General features: G+C 38.2%; 1 pseudogene; it reads right to left on the bottom strand.

The window, feature by feature from the left end:
- The window catches only part of LOC101647333, a 54207-nt pseudogene extending 43167 nt beyond the window's left edge, over window positions 1-11040 (bottom strand).
- Window positions 11041-16406: the final 5366 nt, after the last annotated feature.

Raw genomic sequence — 16406 nt, 5'->3', positions numbered from 1 at the left:
CATGGAGTGGAAACCCAATGCCCATCTGTAGACAATTGGACATCCCCTCACAGAGGGGTCACAGGGTAGAGATGAGCCAATCAGGGTGCAGTATAGCACCGATGAGACACACAACTTTCCTCTAGTTCTTTGGTGCTTCCTTCACCCCACTATCATGACCTCAATTCTACCTTACAAATTGGATTAGACCAGAACATGCACACTGCTACAGATAAGAGCCTGCAACACAGGGAATCCAGGGCCAACAAGGAGAGTAGCGATACCAGTAGGAATAGGAGATGGTGGGCGGGGGAAGGGGGTATTGATCATAAGGATCAAACTAGAACCTCCTCCCAGGGGGACAAATAACGGAAAAGTGGGTGAGGGGCAACAGAGGATGTAAGATATGGAAATAATAATGTACAATTTATCGTGAGGGAGGGTGGGTGGGGAGGGAGGGGGAAGAAATGGGTAGCTGATATCAGGGCTCAAGTGGGAGATAGAATGCTTTGAAAATGATAATGGCAGCATATGTGCAAATGTGCTTGACACACTGGATGAATTCATGGATGGTGATGAGAGATTGAAGAGCCCCCAATAAAAATATTAAAAATTTTTTTAAAAGATTGTTGGGAGGAAGAAGGAAAAAACAAGCCACACTAGGAATCAGGAGTAGAAGTGCATCCTCTGCACTAGAAATCCCTGTCAATGAACCTCTGGATCCAGAAGAGATTGTTGCATTAGAGAAGCAGCAGCAGAACCAGAGTGGAGCTGAATGATTGACTTCCCAACTCTCAGAGCAAGTAAAGCCGAATGCTTTTGCACAGGAGGCTGCCTTCTAGAACAGGGTGCCTGGGGCACTTAATTTGGGGAGATGGGCTTTCAGACCCACAGAAATGGATCTGAGTGCCTTTGAGATGAATTTTAATGAGGCAGGATGCCTCTAGGTACTTAATTGTGGGGAGCTGGGTTCGCTGAGTGGTTTGCCCTTTGAACATCTATTGGCAGCCCTGAAAGAACTTTGAACTCTATCATGAGCATTTCTCACTGGCATTACAACCTGGTTACTTTCTTTTTTTTTTCTTTTTCTTTTTTTTTTTTTTCATCGTTTATTTTTTATTTTATTTTATTTTTTTTTAAACATTTTATTAGGGGCTCATACAACTGTTATCCCAATCCATACACACATCAATTGTGTAAAGCGTATTTGTACATCATTTCTCAAAACATTTTCTCTCCATTTAAACCCCCGACATTAGGTCCTCATTTTTCCCCTCCCTCCCCGCTCCCCGCTCCCACATGAGCCCTTGATAGTTTATAAATGGGTATTTTGTCATATCTTGCCCTGTCCGACTTCTCCCTTCATCCACTTTTCGGTTGTCTGTCCCCCAGGGAGGAGGTCACACACAGTTCCATGTAATCGGTTCCCTCTTTCCTACCCATTCTCCCTTTACCCTCCCTGTTTTGCCACTCACACCACTGGTCCTATAGGGCTCATCCATCCTGGATTCCCTGTGTTTCCAGTTCCTATCTGTACCAGTGTACCTCCTCTGGTCTAGCCAGTCTTGCAAGATAGAATTCGAGTCATGGTAGTGGGAGCGGGGAGGAAACATTTAGGAACTAGAGGAAGGTTGTATTTCTCATCATTGTTACATCGCATCCTGACTGGCTCATCTCCTCCCCGAGACCCCTCTGCAAGGGGATCTCCAGTGGCCTACTAATGGGCTTTGGATCTCCACTCCACACTCCCCCCATCATTCACTATGGTAAGATTTTTTGTTCTGATGATGCCTTACACCTGATCCCTTCGACACCTCGTGGTTGCATAGGCTGGGGTGCTTTTTCCATGTGGGCTTTGTTGCTTCTGAGCTTGATGGCCGCTTGATTACCTTCAAGCCTTTCAGACCCCAGACGCTATACTTTTTGATAGCCGGGCACCATCAGCTTTCTTCGCCACATTTGCTTATGCACCCATTTGTCTTCCTGGTTACTTTCTTAATAAACCCTCTAATCATCATATATATAGTGTCTAATACCTGAAATGTCAGTTCTATTCTGTCCTAAAGAGTCTTTATCAATTGGAATCAATTTCGTGACAGTGCAATTTTAATCTCCCGTTAAGTCTTTCTTTACCTGTGTCTAACCAACTACTAAACACATCTCTTGATTTATTAATATCTGGACTATTTTGGTTTTTATTTTATTTTGTACTGAAAATTGCATTTGCTGTTTATAGTTTCAAAATCTCTGTTGAATCTCTTGGTGAAATAGACAAGCTCACATCACCACATTTAAGCAGAACTGTCCCAAGAACACTTTTCCCTGAGGCATTTTCCCCACCCCTTCTGACTGGCCTCAGTCTGGCCTGAGGGAATCTGTTTCAACATCACAATGGAATGCAGGTTTGTAAGTGCCCTGCTTAGAGCAATTCTGGTTTAAACTGCCCCTCTCCCCTTATCAAGAGATGCTGTAAGTCTTGCTCTCAGGGACAGGAGTGACCATTTCCCTGCCCCAAAGGAGGACAAGCTAGAGACAAATCCAGGAATGGGAATCATAAACCAAGGTGCCTGAAACTTTACTTAAATATACTTGTGTTTTACTTCTGTCAATACCACTTAGTGATATATGTATTTTAAGTTGCCTTTTCTTCTGCTTTCTGTATTCTAGCCTCCCTGAATGATATAAAAGAAAATCAGCCAGGGAAAAGGGGGCTGCGGTCTGGAGAGCGGTTCCCTTTGAATATTTCCGCTGCAGCCCAGGCAAGCCTGATATTAAAAATAGACTTCAATAATTCTAATTGGTCATTGTAGTGGTCTTCTTTTATCTGAACCCACAACATTGACTACTGTGTTTCATTCTTCAAATGGAATTAGCACATCCCCATGAACTAGATGACCTCTTGGGCTTTATTCAGTGCTATTATGCTCTCATTCAGCCCGTCAAAGTCACACCAGGTTTCAACTATTTCATATAAACACTGCAGATCATTTTTAAGTCTAAGTGGCAGTGTTTTCCTTCAAAGAGGATTAATATTTTATTTGGAGGGAGTATCACCAGAATGCTCTTTAGAAGTAAGAATGGCAAGATTTTATTTCACATATTTAGCCATGTCACTATGAAAGACTGATCCCATTATGAAAGACAAAGATAGCATGCTTGGTAAAGTAGAAGGTCAACAAAAAGGAGGAAGACCCTTAAAGAAATGGATTGACACAGTGATGGCAAAAAACGGGCTCAAGCATAACAATTGTCAGGACAGCCAGGACTAGGCAGGGGTTCATTCTGTTGTTTGCTGCAAGTCAGAGCTGACTCTAGGGTACATAACAAGAACAGAGCGGGTACACAATGTACCCCAGCACTGTTAACGTTTTGGGGTGGATAATTATTTTGATGTGATAACTGTATCATGTGATGTTTAGTATCATCCCCAGTTTCTATCCACCAGATGCAAATAACACTATCCCCCACAGTTGTGACAAGCAAATCATTGTCCAAGCAAAGCCCTGGTTTGGGCTAAGGACATTATAAACCCTAAATCACTTTAACACATCAGGATTTACTATTATTCTAAAGTAGACTGTATTCATGGCTGAGAATTGGTCTACTTCTTGTTCACTCTTATTCCTAAGACATAACCTTTGAAATCCAACCAAAGGAAGATGATTTTTCTCAAGGATTTCCTTACTGAATTAAATAAAAAAAGAAAAAAGGAATTATCTGTTTTAATCCCACAACCCTTTTGAAAATTCTTTCTTAGTTTCTTAGGTTTGCTTTCTGATTTGGCAAATCATTTTAAGAGGGAAAAATAAACGAAACATCTCTCCAGGTTTTCAGTCTCTTCTGAATCTTGGTATTGCAGTTTCTCGCTGCTTTTATAAATATGTGATGTTTTTAAATAGCAATGTGTAAGAAAACATACACAAAACACCAATGTATGCTAATTATTCTTCTAAGAAAGTTGGTATGAGTAATTCATCTATAATTACCAAAGGCTGCAACGTGACACTGATTTATAACTTATAATAAAGACTACAAAGTCCATCATATGAAATATGAAAGTACAAAAACTTACCAGACACAAGTGTATGGAATAATGCCAATTTTGAGGGTTCAAAAGACTGTATATAAATGATTAACCAATAGTAATAAAAATATTTACAAAACAAAATATGTTAACTATTTTACATAAAAACAGATTAGAATATTTAAACAATTGGAAAGACACAGACATGAAGAAATATTCCGTTTGCAAATTAGAAGCTATTGGCTAAGTCATGCTTTAATTTGATTTTTCCTGAAACCAACTCAGATTTCTCCTAATTTATATTAACTGCTATAATTCTAAATTATGATTCCTTAGTTGAGAGGGTCCACAGTTTCTTCTTAACTCAGCATTGAGCTTGGTATTTAGTAAACTTATTTAAATATACTTTTAATTGAAAGCTAATATATCTCATTGAAACAAAACAAGTCAAGGCAGCCTACTTCTGATAAAATTGGGACATGAAACAAAGCTTCCTGGAGCATTCTATTATTCTTTTAAATGTTTGAACAAGTGTAGAAATTAACCTATTCCTCACTCTAATTACGTAATTTGATTTCAACTTGGAGATTCCCAATTCAATGTGCCCACATTTTCTTGCAAAGACGCCTCAAAATAGGCATTTCAACTGACTTCTCAGTTAAAGAGATATAGGTCATTTGGATAAACTATGAACATCTGACAATGTTCAATGAATGCTCTGCTAAGTGTTTCAGTAGCTACTTTCTCCAAAGTGGGCAACCGATTTCTTCCTCGTTGTCTGTTCTTACTTTGGAAGCTCCTGTGAAACGTGATCACTTTGAATAACCCTGCTGGTATTTGAAATGCTGGTGCCATAGCTTCTAGCATCACCGCAGCACAGAAGCCACCACAGTACGTCAAACTGCCAGACAGTATTGCAATGAATGGATGCAGAAAGATTGCTTACATGCTTGCTATTTAACAGAGAAGGCTATTTTAAACAATATAAGCCTTAGACCATTCCTTCCCTTAGGAATAGATAAATCTAATGGGGGAGGAGAGTCATTCTCTATGAGGTAGGTTTAGTTAGGTTACTCTTCCTCTAAGCACTATTGAAGGGATGATGTACTTTGGACATGTTGTCAGGAGAAACTGTTCCCTGGAGAAGGGCATCCAGCTTCGGAAAGGGGAGGGGCAGTGAAAACCAGGAAGACCCTCAGTGAGGTGGTTTGACACAGAGGCTGAAACAACAGGCGAAAGCATAGGAACAATTGTGAGGATTACACAGGAAAGGGCAGTGCTTCCATCTGTTGTACTTAGGGTAGCTGTGAATCACAACCAGCTCAATGGCGCCTAAATCAACCACACACACACCCCTACACATAAAGTAAGAAATTTAAGTCCTAGAAATGGCGAGAATTGTCCTAAGGCCACACAACTCCTAAATTTTAGAATAGAAAATCAAAAGGATTTGTCTGCCATGTGAGTAGTCACTACATTATTATACGACATAGGTTTTTGCTTAATTTCAAGATGCTAGATATTTGACAGATAGAATTATGATTATGTGACTTTTCCTGAAAAGAAAACATTAAAAAAATCCTGTAACAAATAAAAACCATAGTGCGTTGTAGCATACCTGTACAGTTGAATTTAATTTCAAAATCACACAATAAGTGAATATTAAATCCATTAAAAAACCAGTGTCTACCCTGAGTAAGAAAGGAGTCCCAGGCATGGAATTAGTGCTCAATCTTGTGTAATAAACCAAACCAATCCCAGTGATATCAATCACTTCAAAAACTTACTGCACTTGCTTTGTATTATTTGTGTCATATATACATTTAATTTAAAGATCATAGTGTACTATCATTGAGAACCCTTAATTATGGTTGGCACATAAGTAATTTTCATAATACACCATTCTGTTCTTGCTTCAAGAGTGCTATAAATATAATAATATTAATATGTTTTTGGTAACCTAATGCATTTATTAAACCCCTTACCAAAAAGAAAGTAGTTACCATCATTTGTCTAGAGCATGAATGCCACACATTGGGGAAAACATGCTTTTTGAGAAAAGTAGGCTAAACAAAAGATATTATGACTTTTTAAGATGATTTATCCTTGATCAAGTTTTAAAGAAAAATAATGTACCTCCAGCAAGAGACGGACTGAAACATACCACGCAGAGCAAATAGATTATCAAGCAAAAATATTTCAGAATCAAAATGTTCCAAATCATATATTTTGGGAATACATTTTTCATGTGAGAATATTAACAGTAGTCTCCAATTACCTCCAAAGGGAGTATGTTGTTATGATAAATTACAGAAAAAGCCATTGCCCTCTTCTTAATGTCTGCCATCAAATTCCTGGCATCATATAAAGTTAAGCTAAAATAAATATCAAAGATATCCATAACAGAAAAAGAAGCTTTGAATACTACAGCATGGAGTCTGCAAGTGAAACAAAAATATTGTTCCTATTTTGTCTTAGAGTAATATGTCTCAACCTCTTCATGACTGATACCCGGAGCCTCTCTTACCTTCCTAGGACAGCCATAACAAAACACCACAAAGGAGTTACTCTAAAGACCACAAATCTATTTCTTCTTAATTCAAGAAGATCGTAATATAAATGATGGTTTCGGTCAGTTCCATCCAAGAGTTTTGAAAATAGAACGACTGTACACCTCTCTTCTAATCTTCAGTGGCTGCTGAAAATACTTTGTGTTCCTTTGATATATGTATATATATGTATATGTATATATACATACTTATGTATATATATACATATATACTCACATGTTGTCTCCCCTCTGCGGACAACTTCTCTGTATGTCTGTTCCCTTAGTTGATGACACTATTTATGTATGATTAGTGTTAGGGCCCATCCTAATCCAGTATAACTTAGCTGGTACTATATATATTCAAGAGCAAGACACAATTGTTCCAAACAATGTCACTTTCACAGGTATAGGGTTTAGAACTTCAACATATGCTTGGGGTACATGATTCAATGAAAAAAGGGCACGTTCACTACGGGTGCTGTTCTGTGCATTGCAAGATATTTAGGCGCATCCCTGGTTTCTACCCACTAAGATATGACATTTCTTCATCCACCAGTTGGGGAAATGTAAACTGTCTCCAAATATTGCCAAATGTTTCCTGTTTTAGAAATAAAGAAATTACTGGTTGATTTTTATTTAAAGGAAAAAAAAAAGAGCAACAAATCTAAATCTATTACTAAATACCTGACTGATAAAACTGGGCTAGGAAACTCAGCCTCTTACCAAGGGTCCCCTGCCAGTTTTCCCTTGTCTGCTTTTCCCTACCCCATGTCTTTACAAGCTTATGGAGCCACTGAAGATGTTTTCTGGTTTTATAAAAACTGACTTTTAAAAATCACATTCACGTGTGTGTATGCTTCTTCAACACTTTTTCAAACATTGAAAATTTCATTTGTTTTTTATTGTACACTTAGATATAAATTTACAACAAGTAACTGCTTTGATGAACTTTCTATTTTATAAAATGATAAGAAGTTGTACACTTGTTATTTAAAAAGTATTACGACAAGAAGAATTCTAAGAAATATTTAAAAAGCAAACAAAAAAAGTTCTGCAAGGATCCAACAGGGCAACAGAAATATCAGCAATGGCAAGCTAATAATGATGAGTAACAAAATGAAGAAAATGTTCTAAAAGTGATGTTGGTGATGTTTGTACAACTCTTCTTGATATGATTGAACTATTGAATTGTATGTTTTTGAACTATGTGCCAATAAAATTTTAGGGGGAATTAAGGTATAGGAAGATGAAAAACACTAGTTTAATTAATACTGGAGTTGTAATTAGTTTTAAAGACATGATTTTGGTTTGTGCTTGAAAAATATAATGAAAATAAATAAAAGCTTAAGAAATTGAATTAGGTTGTATTTTTTAGTCATAGTGTGACAAGAGTTTGAACACCTTTGGAAAGGTCATTACTTTTTTACAAGTCAAAAAAGTTGCCCTGAAGAAATATTTTGAAATTTTGTCATTTGTAAGAAAGTGGACAACGTTCCTTTTAAGATAAACAATATGTAACATAAGATTAACTTGATACTAAGGGGGAAATTTTTATGCAACTATAATCCATAAGATCTAAAAGTTTGCCAAGGTAAGTGAACTGAACTCTGACTCAAACATACCGCTAACCTGAGGACTTAAGACTGAAACTACATGGTGAAGGAGCTGAAGACAACTACGGCAACAGTACAGACCTTCCAATAGCAGATGACCACTGCCCTGCTCTCTGTAGGAAGATATATATTATTCTGGAAGACTGGTGTCCCACATTGTCAGTGAATATTACTCTAAGTTTTGCCTGTCCACCAACTTATTGTTTTTGCAAATAGCATCCAGGCACATAAAGATTTATCCTGCACAGAATAATAATCTATGTATTGAGATATGTAGTTAGCATGTACTTGCTCAATCTCCCTCTCTCAATAGTAGTTTAAAATTGGTGGCATGGGCTAATCAATGACACTATAAACAGAAGGTCCTTGTGCTTCAGAGAGACAATCAATAAGATTCTCTACCGTAAATTAATAAGGATGCCTCTAAGGTGAATTAGAGGCAGATAAAAAACATAGACTCAGGAATGGATTTGGAGTTCACACTTAATCTTAGCTCCAGTCTAAGAAAAATTAGTTCATCCAACACAGCCCTGCTCAATACTCACTCTCATGCAGGAAACAGAGAAGATATGGGTGCTATAGCACAGTGCGGTGAATAAATTAGATGGTGCCTGCCTATCAGAAAGAATAGTGTCTGGGGTCTTAACGGCTTGTTTCCAAACAAGCAACCATCTAAGTGAGATGTCGACTAAGCACACCAACATCCACAATCAAAGGACTGTGAATTATATCATCCGAATCCGAAGGAGGGAATAGTCTCAGGGCTTGAATTGTGAGATTCTGGTATGCAGAAGGATATGGATGACAGTAAAAGCCCAAAATACATTTTCAGGATCTACATAGGGAATAACCCTCCGGTGACTTCCCTCTAACTGAAGGATGGTGTATTAGTCCAGGTACTTTGGAGAAACAAATCCACGGCGACTCATGTATAAGAGAGAGTTTTATGTAAAGAAAAGGTGCATCTCGAAGGGATCAGGTGTAAGGCATCATCAGAACAAAAAATCTTACCATAGTGAATGATGTGGGGAGTGCGGAGTGGACATCCAAAGCCCATTAGTAGGCCACTGGAGATCCCCTTGCAGAGGGGTCTCGGGGAGGAGATGAGCCAGTCAGGGTGCGATGTAACAATGATGAGAAATACAACCTTCCTCTAGTTCCTAAAGGTTTCCTCCCCGCTCCCACTACCATGACTCGAATTCTATCTTGCAAGACTGGCTAGACCAGAGGAGGTACACTGGTACAGATAGGAACTGAAAATACAGGGAATCCAGGATGGATGAGCCCTATAGGACCAGTGGTGTGAGTGGCAAAACAGGGAGGGTAAAGGGAGAATGGGTAGGAAAGAGGGAACCGATTACATGGAACTGTGTGTGACCTCCTCCCTGGGGGACAGACAACCGAAAAGTGGATGAAGTGAGAAGTCAGACAGGGCAAGATATGACAAAATACCCATTTATAAACTATCAAGGGCTCATGTGGGAGGGGGGAGTGGGGAGGGAGGGGAAAAATGAGGACCTAATGTCGGGGGTTTAAATGGAGAGAAAATGTTTTGAGAAATGATGTACAAATACGCTTTACACAATTGATGTGTGTATGGATTGGGATAACAGTTGTATGAACCCCTAATAAAATGTTTAAATAAAAAAAAAAAAAAAAGAAAAGGTGCATCACGAAAACATCCCAACCCAATGCTGCCCAAGCCCACAAGTCCAACATTAACCCATTAACCCAACACCAGTCCACAAAGTCCTTCACCTCACAAAACAGAGGCAATGATGCCAACTGCAGGAGGAAAGCTGAGTCAGTGAACAAACAAGCATCTCAGCACTGGCAGGGGTCTCCACATGGCTGCTCCAGCACCCAGGGCTGCATCGGGATAGATCCATGCGGCTTCTCCTTGGGGATGTCTTGTAGGAAATCCATCTTACAAGCTGAAGCAGGGAACTGCTAAGGCAGCTGCACCCGATGCAACCATCACAAAACAAGAGACCCGAGAACTCGAAAGGCGAGGCTTCACCACCCATTTATCCCTCCGCCTTTCAACCAGCACCACATGTGATTATCGACCAGGCTGGCACAATTAACTAACTCAGATGGGACTAAGCTGGTTATCAGCCAGAGAGTATGGAGAGATGACTATAGTAGATTAAATTGATAAAGCTGACTTTAAATCTTGTTAAAATCTTGTCACTTGATCTCTATTCTGATACACATTGGGCTTGATCTGGTTTTTTATGCTTTCTTGTTCATATTGGGGTTTATCACTGCTCTATTTTGTCATTGTTGGTAGCCATCCTAACTGTGTGATTTGTTCTACTATGTTTTGTGGTACATGAAACCCAGGATAGGTGAATCTAAAGAGGCAGCAACAAGAACAGGGGCTTTTGGGGGGTGGTTGGTGGGAGGTAAGGGGAAGCTGACATCAAAGAATTCAGGAAGGAATAAAATTTTTGAAGTTCATTGTTGCAACAATTGTACAACACTACTCAATATGCTTGAACTATGGAATGGTGCTATGTCTGGATTAGCTCCTAATATAATGAATGGTTAGGGGAAAGGAACAAAAACTATTGATTAAAATATTTTCATTAGCTATAGAACTCACATATTGACTCTTACATATATTGGAGAAAAATATAGCAATTTACTAGAAGTTCAAACTGAATATTGCATAAACTCGTGGCCAAAATGTTGTAGAATAAACTAACAAACTTGGACCTTGCAGGCACCTCTAAAGAGTCAAAGCCATTTCTCATGAAGACATGGATCCCACTTGCTGGCTGAGAATGAAATCTGGAACTTACCTGACCTCGGAGGACCCCCCTAGGTACCTGCAAATTACCTCCAGGATTACTCGCAGTTAGAGCCATGCCTCAGGAGCTGAAGCACTGCCAGTTAACGTCAGTACACACTTGAATTTTCTGTTTCAGTTACGCACAGCTAGGGTTTGTTTTTTTTACTGCATTTTCAGCGAGCAATGATATAAAAAAAACTATTTACACAAAAGACTTCAGAACATGGAAATATAAACGTGTTATTTCTTTTGTGTGTTTTTATTTTTCCTGAAAATACTACTTCAAAGTGAACACAGAAGCTAATAAGCTAAACTCCCTCCCATTCATCTCATAATACACAACTAATACATCATACCACATTTAAATGTCTTCATAGGAAAAAATATAATTTATATGTCCTATAACCAAAAACCAAAACTAAACTCACTGCCATCAAGTCAATGCTGACTCATAGCGGTGCCCTGGGGGTTCCTGAGACCACAAAGGCTTGCGGGAGAGAAAGAACAGTCTTGTTCCCGCAGAGCTGTTGGTGATTTCAAACTGCCACCCACACGGATGACAGCCCAATGCATAGTTACTACACTGCCAGGGTGCTTCGTATGTCCCATACATTACCGTTTTTACAGGAATTTCATCGATTTCTTATTCTCACTTTTATTACTCCAAAATTCTCCTCCTCTGTTAGTTCTTTCCTTACCATCTCCAAGCATAATTAAGAACCCTTCACCCAAAACATCATGTCTTTCAACCTCATATTGAAATAAAGAGGAACAAAAATCATATCACAGACACAACATACTGATAAATTGTGAAAGTAAATTTCATTATATATGTATTAGATAATTTAACTGAGGTTGGAGACAGTACTGACAATGATTTCTTTTCAAAACACAGCAACCAAGTGAACCTTTTTAAGAAATGTATAGAGAAGCTTCAGTTTACTCTCATTATAGCTCCCTCATTCCCAAACCTGACTTAGATTAAAAATAGAAAACTATGTATATAAAATAAATCATATAAAACACACACGGGAAATATCATGACAGAAGATTAAGAAGAATAGCATAGCACTAAACTAAAAGACATCAGGGTACACCTTTTAAAAGTAGGAGAATAAGTCCACTGCCATCAAGTTGGTTCTGAGTCGGTGCAAAGCCAAGCGAGCAGAGGAGACTTGCTCTACCAGCTGTCTGATCCCTGCACTCTTTCTGAAAGATATCCCTCTCCATGGAGTGACGAGGGGGCTCAAACCACCAAACATTTGGTAAGCAGCCCAGTTTTTAACCCAGCACTAGGCTTACTCACCACCGTTGAGTTGAAAAGCAGACTGGTTCTGTGTCGGTAGGTTTCCTAGACCGGGGCTCTTGACCAGAGTAGAAAGCTTCATCTTTCTCACACGGAGTAAGTACCCTGGGGTTTTGCCTTGCTGGTCTTGTAGTTAGGAACTTGATGCATAGCATTTTTGTAGAAGTTGTAAAATCTAAAGGAGATAAGAAAATCTTATGGATATAGGATATTATGTAAAAAGGAACCAAAATAAGATAAATAAAACAGATAAAATGCAATGATAACAACTAAAGAGTAGACTTGAAGAAAACACTGAATCACCAAATTTTATAGATAGGTAGATATGTAAATAGATGATAGATAAGTAGATATAAATATATATGTATATAAAAACATATATATGAAGAATTCAGAAGAGAAATAAAATATAAATATGAAATCCTAGTTCTTCAGATTTGAGCCGTAATATAATAGCAAAAACCAGATTTTCCTTCCCTAAATAACACAAATATACTAAAAATTTTGTGAATATGGTTTCATATATCAGGAAACAGGCATTATATCAACTGAGAAAATTGGGAAGAAAAAAGTAATTCAGATCTAAAATTTCCTCAGTTTACCAGAAGGCCATTTCCAGATCATTCTTGGGAAGAGGAACCAAAAACAGCAGAGTGACATCACTGAATAATTAATGGAAAAGAAGTCTGCAAATTAGCAAGGACAGAGAATAATATCTGAACCACACTACCAACGAAATTTATGGAACAATTCACAAAAGAATACATTTCTAAGTACATACATAGCAGCCACTGAATTAAACCACATTATGATTTAAAATAAATGCCAGTGAATTAAAAGGATTAAATAATATCAAATGTTTATAATCCCAAAGGTATAACCTGAAGTCCATAGAAGAAATATGGTGGAGAAACTGAATTTAAAGAACACATTTTTATGTAACCCATGAGTATTAGAAGAAACCGTAAGGAAAAACTTAAATCATCTTGAACTAAATGGCAATAAATATAGCATACCATAACTTGTAGGAAGCACATGTAGTCATGCTTAGAGATAAATTGACATTTTAAGTAGGGCAAATCTTATCATGTAGGAAGCAGCTATAACTGTGTTTAGCGGTAAACTCATAACTTTAAATGCTTTTAGTACGGAAAATGAGAGAAAAAAATTTTAATCATTTTATTGGGCTCATACAACTCATCACAATCCATGCATACATCCATTGTGTCAAGCACATTTGTACATTTGTTGCCATCATCATTCTCAAAATATTTGCTTTCGACTTGAGTCCTTGGTATCAGCTCCTCATTTTTCCCATCCCTCCCCACTGCTCCTCCCTCAAAAACCCTTGATAATTTATAAATTATTCTTATTTTGTCATATCTTACCCACTCCCTTCACCCCCTTTTCTGTTGTCCATCTCCCAGGGAGGAGATTACATGTAGATCCTTGAGTGGGAAATATTTTAAAATCTAAATTTCTATGTTAAAAATATCAAGACATAAATGAATATGAAATTCATCATAAGCAGAAGAAAATACATAATAATTATAAAAATACCAATGAAATTGAAAAAAAACCCAAGACTAAAAACAGTGAATTGTTTTAAAAGATAAAATAAATGTTAGCCATAGAAATCAGGTGAAAAAGAGAAAAAGACAGAAATTATAAAGCTCCCAGTGTGATGGCTGTAAAGGCAGACAGACACCTACAATAATGAGGAAATGATGACAGTAATGGGACCTCATGCTTCAGAGAAAATGAGAGAAGAGGATTGAATAGTGACTGAGAGATGAAGCTGAACAAAAACCACAAGAGTGAAATGGCTGGGATGGGTCAATTGTCAGCTGACCTGACAGCATACACATTTTAACACCCCTCCGAATTTTTTTAAAAAATTAGGAGTTAATACATATATCATTTCATTCCATAGTTCAATCACATCACGCAGTGTTGTACAATTACTACCACAGTCAGTTTCCAAACATTCTTTTCCTTCCTTGACCCCTTGGCATTGACTTTTTTTTTACATTGACATTGACATTGACTCCATTTTACACCAACGGCCCACTACAACCCCCACACATCACCCCACCCTACCACCATCCCCAGAAACCCTTATTCTACTTGCTATCCCTATCGGTTCATCAATCCTTGGTTTCATATACTTAAAAACAGAGAAACATATAACAACTTCAAGAGGGTGACCCTCAATGACATAACACAAATGAGATAAATCCCAATATGAGCAAACAAATACATATATATAAAGAGAGAGAGAAAATGTTGAAAATCATCAGATCAGGTCTAACATGCATCAGAGGGGGGATCTACTGACAAGGTTTTCACTGTTCAAGTCGGGTTTATCCTTTGATCTTCTATAGTCATCGCTCCAATGTATGCTGCTAAGTAACCACTTTCCTTACATCCCTCAATTACAGATACCAGAGAAATCACCCGAGGCTTATTTCCTATGTAGTTCTCACAAATGAATCGTGGGCTCCCACTGTCATCCATAGCCTTCTGCAAATCTGATTCTCACAATTTAGGCTCTGATACTATTCCCTCCTTAGACTTTGGATTATATGATTTAGAATCTTTTGATCACTGATGTTGGTGTGCTTCTTCCATGTGGACTTAGTTGACATCTCACTTAGGTGGCTGCTTGTTTGGAGACAAGCCTTTAAGACTTCAGACGCTATTTTATCTGACAGCTGGATACGATCTAATTTCTTCACCATAAAGCCCCAATATTTTCTGTGTTCTCTTCCTTAGCATGAGTTTCAAGCAAGCTCACGATGTAAGAACTAATTGTTCTTAAATTGGAGCAAGGATTTAGTACGATCCCCAAACCCATTCATGGATCTGGGTTTTCTTTGTTTTGTTTTGTTTCTTTGTTTGTTTTTTCTATCTGCCTTTGGCTCCCTTTCAAAAGCTCCATTTTAATTTATGGTAGAGAGTTTTATCGATCTTTCCCCTGTGGTATAATGATCTTCCGTTAATATTGTCTTTGCCTAGACCCTCGTACTAATTTTTAAAGCCCTGTTGAAAGAGGGATATTGGGCCGATGAAGGCTAACTCCATATCACAATACCTGAATTATTGATTTCTACAGAATCAATCCATTCATGGCTGTGTGCTATTCACACAAACAATGGGGATTGTCAGGAAAATTTACAATAACAATCACTGAAAATGTCTATCACAAATTTGCCAGAATAATACTTATCTTAATACAGCATATAAGGCATTGATATAGGAAAACGATGTTTGTCCACCTACCAACACTTCCAACAGTTTTTGTACCTGCTGTCTTCCACACCATGTATTTGCCCAATATTACATGCAATGGAGAAAAGCTGAAAACATTTCTACTGAATAAGGAAGCGCAACACTTATCCCCACTTCTATTCAACATTGTGCTGGAAGTCCTGGGCAATGTCATAGAACAACGGCAGGGTATCAAGGGAGTACAACTGAGCAAAGAAGAAGCGAGACTTTCGCTATTTGCAGATAATATGATTTTATATATTCAGAATCCTAACGGGTCCACATAGGTTTGTTGGAAACATTTTAAACTTTGGCAAGCACCTTTTAATCAAGATAGTGGCTTGACAGCACAACCATTCACACCAGTCATTTGTAACCAGAAAGATGTCATTCATACTCCCTTTATTTATCACACCCTGTCAGTGACCAGATATAATGGCCAATCTCTACCCTCTCCCATTAAGTCGTGATACACACATCCAGAGAAGCTCTGCTGGCTGAGTTTGAAGACTTTCCAGCATGGATCCAGTGCTGAGGGCACAATCCCACAGTCAGGAGGCAAATGGGAAGTATGCCTTATCAGAACAGCATATTGCAGAGTGAAGGGCTGACTGATCATATGTCTCTGGCCACCCATGGTACCAAGAACATCTTCCATGACCAGCCACCTGCTCCCAGCTGCCCTCTAAGACTTAAAATGTTTCTTTTTAAAAAAGTTTTTAAAATCATTTTATGAGGGGCTCAACAACTCTTATCGCAATCCATACATACATCAGTTGTGTCAAGCACATTTGCACATTCATTGCCCTCATCATTCTCAAAACATTTGCTCTCCACTTAAGCCCCTGGCATCAGGTCCTCATTTT

The sequence above is a fragment of the Echinops telfairi genome, unplaced genomic scaffold (assembly GCF_000313985.2).
Source record: "Echinops telfairi isolate 266 unplaced genomic scaffold, ASM31398v2 ScPeMD7_5868;HRSCAF=6743_0, whole genome shotgun sequence".
In the NCBI taxonomy this organism is placed as follows: domain Eukaryota; kingdom Metazoa; phylum Chordata; class Mammalia; order Afrosoricida; family Tenrecidae; genus Echinops; species Echinops telfairi.
Note: the sequence above shows the minus strand (reverse complement) of the source record. Positions and strands in the feature narration are given on the sequence as shown.